This window comes from Cryptomeria japonica, unplaced genomic scaffold (assembly GCF_030272615.1).
Source record: "Cryptomeria japonica unplaced genomic scaffold, Sugi_1.0 HiC_scaffold_76, whole genome shotgun sequence".
NCBI lineage: Eukaryota > Viridiplantae > Streptophyta > Pinopsida > Cupressales > Cupressaceae > Cryptomeria > Cryptomeria japonica.
The window spans coordinates 538,194-542,850 of record NW_026728898.1 but is presented as its reverse complement, the minus strand read 5'-3'; the positions used below and the strand labels follow the sequence as shown (position 1 = coordinate 542,850).

At 64.8% G+C, this 4,657-nt stretch overlaps 1 non-coding gene across 1 annotated transcript; it reads right to left on the bottom strand.

The window, feature by feature from the left end:
* Positions 1 to 4,538: 4,538 nt before the first annotated feature.
* On the bottom strand, positions 4,539 to 4,657 carry LOC131864103 (5S ribosomal RNA). Its single transcript, XR_009362994.1, has one exon. It is a non-coding gene; the product is annotated as a 5S ribosomal RNA (ribosomal RNA).

Below are 4,657 nucleotides of genomic sequence, written 5' to 3'. Positions count from 1 at the left end.
CCTTGGTGTGCTCCGAGGTGCCCACCACGGTGCGCAACGCCGGTGCGAACCCGGGAGCGCCCCGATGTGTGCTCCAAGGTGCGGCGTGCACGAAGTCGGACCCCGGTTTGCCCCGGGTGCGCACCTCGCGTGCACCTTGGTGCGCACACCTTGGCTGGGTTGCGCGGCCTGGTGGGCACCATGGTGCGCACCAAGGAGCGCTCCGAAGTGTGCTCCAAGGTGCGGCGTGCACGAAGTCGGAGCCCGGTTTGCCCCGGGTGCGCACCTTCGCCGCGGTGGGCACCATGGCGTGCACGAAGTCGGAGCCCGGTTTGCCCCGGGTGCGCACCTCGCGTGCACCTTCGCCGGGGTGGGCACCTCGGCTGGGTTGCGCGCCCTGGTGCGCACCAAGGAGCGCTCTGAAGTGTGCTCCAAGGTGCGGCGTGCACGAAGTCGGAGCCCGGTTTGCCCCGGGTGTGCACCTCGCGTGCACCTTCGCTGCGGTGGGCACCTTGGCTGGGTTGCGCGCCTTGGTGGGCACCATGCAGTGCACGAAGTCGGAGCCCGGTTTGCCCCGGGCGCGCACCTCCGCCAGGGTGGGCACCTTGGTGCGCACAACTTGCCTGGGCTGCGCACCAGGAAGGGCTCAAGATGGCACCCGCGTTCCGTTTTTTTCACTATCTTTCAGAACGGAAATTTTAAAATATCGTTTTTTTTTGCCTTTTCTGGAAATTAGTGAAGGCAGCGCATCAAAGGTGCGCAACGCTGGTGCGAACCTGGGAGCGCTCCGATGTGTGCTCCAAGGTGCGGCGTGCACGAAGTCGGACCCCGGTTTGCCCCGGGTGCGCACCTCGCGTGCACCTTGGTGCGCACACCTTGGCTGGGTTGCGCGCCCTGGTGGGCACCATGGTGCGCACCAAGGAGCGCTCCGAAGTGTGCTCCAAGGTGCGGCGTGCACGAAGTCGGAGCCCGGTTTGCCCCGGGTGCGCACCTCGCGTGCACCTTCGCCGCGGTGGGCACCATGGCGTGCACGAAGTCGGAGCCCGGTTTGCCCCGGGTGCGCACCTCGCGTGCACCTTCGCCGGGGTGGGCACCTTGGTGTGCAGACCTTGGCTGGGTTGCGCGCCCTGGTGGGCACCATGGTGCGCACCAAGGAGCGCTCCGAAGTGTGCTCCAAGGTGCGGCCTGCACGAAGTCGGAGCCCGGTTTGCCCCGGGTGTGCACCTCGGGTGGGCACCTTGGTGCGCATGCCTTGCCTGGGCTGCGCACCAGGGCGGGCTCAAGATGGCACCCGCGTTCCTTTTTTTTCACTATCTTTCAAAACGGAAATTTTAAAATCTCATTTTTTTTTGCCTTTTTCTGGAAATTAGTGAAGGCAGCGCATCAAAGGTGCGCACCTCGCTGCCCACCACGGTGCGCAACGCCGGTGGGCACCCGGGAGTGCTTCGAAGTGTGCTCCAAGGTGCTGCGTGCACGTTGTCGGAGCCCGGTTTGCCCCGGGTGCGCACCTCGCGTGCACCTTCGTCGGGGTGGGCACCTTGGCTGGGTTTGCCCCGGCTGCGCTCCGAAGCGGGGTTATTGGAGCGCCGCCTCTTTTTTTGTCGGAGCGTTTGGTGGGGTTTCTCGCATTGGCTCTTCCGAGGCCCGGTTGCCACCCTGGCGCGCACGAAGTCGGAAGTAGGGTTAATTGCCCGGGTGCGCACCTTTGCCAGGGTGGGCACCTTACCTGGGCTGCGCACCAGGGCGGGCTCAAGATGGCACGCGCGTTCCGTTTTTTTCACTATCTTTCAAAACGGAAATTTTAAAATCTCCTTTTTTTTTTGCCTTTTCTGGAAATTAGTGAAGGCAGCGCATCAAAGGTGCGCACCTCGCTGCCCACCTTGGTGTGCTCTGAGGTGCGCACCCGGGAGCGCTACGAAGTGTGCTCCAAGGTGCGGCGTGCACGTTGTCGGAGCCCGGTTTGCCCCGGGTGCGCACCTCGCCTGCACCTTGGCCGGGGTGGGCACCTTGGCTGGGTTTGCCCAGGGTGCGCTCCGAAGCGGGGTTACTGGAGCGCCCCCTCTTTTTTTGTCAGAGCGTTTGGTGGGGTTTCTCGCATTGGCTCTTCCCAGGCCCGGTTGTTGGGTGCGCTCCCACCCTGGCGCGCGCGAAGTTGGAAGTTGGGTTAATTGCCCGGGCGCGCACCTTCGCCAGGGTGGGCACCTTGGTGCGCACACCTTGGCTGGGCTGCGCACCAGGGCGGGCTCAAGATGGCACCAGCATTCCCTTTTTCTCACTATCTTTCAAAACGGAAATTTTAAAATCTCGTTTTTTTTTTGCCTTTTATGGAAATTAGTGAAGGCATCGCATCAAAGGTGCGCACCTCGCTGCCCACCTTGGTGTGCTCCGAGGTGCCCACCACGGTGCGCAACGCCGGTGCGAACCCGGGAGCGCCCCGATGTGTGCTCCAAGGTGCGGCGTGCACGAAGTCGGACCCCGGTTTGCCCCGGGTGCGCACCTCGCGTGCACCTTGGTGCGCACACCTTGGCTGGGTTGCGCGGCCTGGTGGGCACCATGGTGCGCACCAAGGAGCGCTCCGAAGTGTGCTCCAAGGTGCGGCGTGCACGAAGTCGGAGCCCGGTTTGCCCCGGGTACGCACCTCGCGTGCACCTTCGCCGGGGTGGGCACCTCGGCTGGGTTGCGCGCCCTGGTGCGCACCAAGGAGCGCTCCGAAGTGTGCTCCAAGGTGCGGCGTGCACGAAGTCGGAGCCCGGTTTGCCCCGGGTGCGCACCTTCGCCGCGGTGCGCACCATGGCGTGCACGAAGTCGGAGCCCGGTTTGCCCCGGGTGCGCACCTCGCGTGCACCTTCGGCGGGGTTGCGCGCCCTGGTGGGCACCATGGTGCGCACCAAGGAGCGCTCCGAAGTGTGCTCCAAGGTGCGGCGTGCACGAAGTCGGAGCCCGGTTTGCCCCGGGTGCGCACCTCGCGTGCACCTTCGGCGGGGTTGCGCGCCCTGGTGGGCACCATGGTGCGCACCAAGGAGCGCTCCGAAGTGTGCTCCAAGGTGCGGCGTGCACGAAGTCGGAGCCCGGTTTGCCCCGGGTGCGCACCTCGCGTGCACCTTCGCCGCGGTGGGCACCATGGCGTGCACGAAGTCGGAGCCCGGTTTGCCCCGGGTGCGCACCTCGCGTGCACCTTCGCCGGGGTGGGCACCTCGGCTGGGTTGCGCGCCCTGGTGCGCACCAAGGAGCGCTCCGAAGTGTGCTCCAAGGTGCGGCGTGCACGAAGTCGGAGCCCGGTTTGCCCCGGGTGCGCACCTCGCGTGCACCTTCGCCAGGGTGGGCACCTCGGTGCGCACACCTTCTCAATGTTTTCTTGCCTTTTCTGGAAATTGGTGAAGGCAGCGCATCAAAGGTGCGCACCTCGGTGTGCTCCGAGGTGCGAACCCGAGAGCGCTCCGAGGTGCCCACGAAGTCGAAAGTCGGGTTAATTGCATTGTTTTCCCCGGGTGCGCTCCGAGGTGCGCAACATCGGCGCGCACCAAGGAGGGCTCCGAAGTGTGCTCCAAGGTGCGCACGATGGCGTGCACCTCTGGTGCGCACGATTCGGAGCTCGGTTTGACCGGGGTGCGCACACCTTGGCTGGGTTGCGCACCTTTTGTGCGCTCCAAGGTGCGCACGAAGTCGGAGCTCGGTTTGCCCCGGGTGCGCACCTTCGCCAGGGTGCGCACCTTGATGCGCACGCCTTGGCTGGGCTGCGCACCTTGGTGGGCGCCATGGTGCGCACCTTTCGTGCGCTCCAAGGTGCGCACGAAGTCGGAGCTCGGTTTGCCCCGGGTGCGCACCTTGGTGGGCGCCATGGTGCACTCCGAGGTGCCCAAGATTGGTGCGCACCAAGGAGCGCTCCGAAGTGCGCTCCAAGGTGCGCGCGAAGTCGAAAGTTGGGTTAATTGTCCGGTTTGCCTCGGGTGCGCACCTTGCGTGCACCTTCGCCAGGGTGGGCGCCTTGGTGCGCACACCTTGGCTGGGCTGCGCACACCTTGGCACCCGCGTTTCCTTCATTTTAAATTTTTTTTTTTTACAATCTCTCAAGTGGGAAATTCTATAATCTCAACTTTTTTTGCCTTTTCAGGAAACTTTTGAATGGAGCGCATCATTGGTGCGCTCCGAAGTGTGCTCCAAAGCTCTCTCCAGCTGCGTGCACCTGCCCCGGCCGCGCACCCGGCCCCGCCCAGCTTCGCTCACCTGTCCCGGGCGTCTGGTGCGGAACCTTAGAGTAAGAAACATCACCGTGCACCTTGGCCAACGTGCGCGACTCGACCGAGCGCGCACTGGCCGAGGTGCACACCGATTTCACCTGGGTGCGCGCGCAGCACCTCGGGCGCACCGGGGTGCGCGCACAACGCCCGGGTTGCACCGTGGCCTGTGTGCTCGGGGCGCCTCGGGTGCGCGCTCGGTGTCGCCCCCGCGCGCGCGGTAGTGCGGGCAGCGCACCCCGGCCCGGCCCGGCCCCGACGAGAACGCAAACGGGCAAAAGGTTTATTCAAATAGCATTGCGACGCCCGGCGAAAAACTAAAAAAGGGTGCAACACCGGGACTTCCCGGGAGGTCACCCATCCCAGTACTACTCCGGCCCAAGCGCGCTTAACTGCGGAGTTCTGATGGGATCCGGTGCACTAATGCTGGTATGATCGCACCC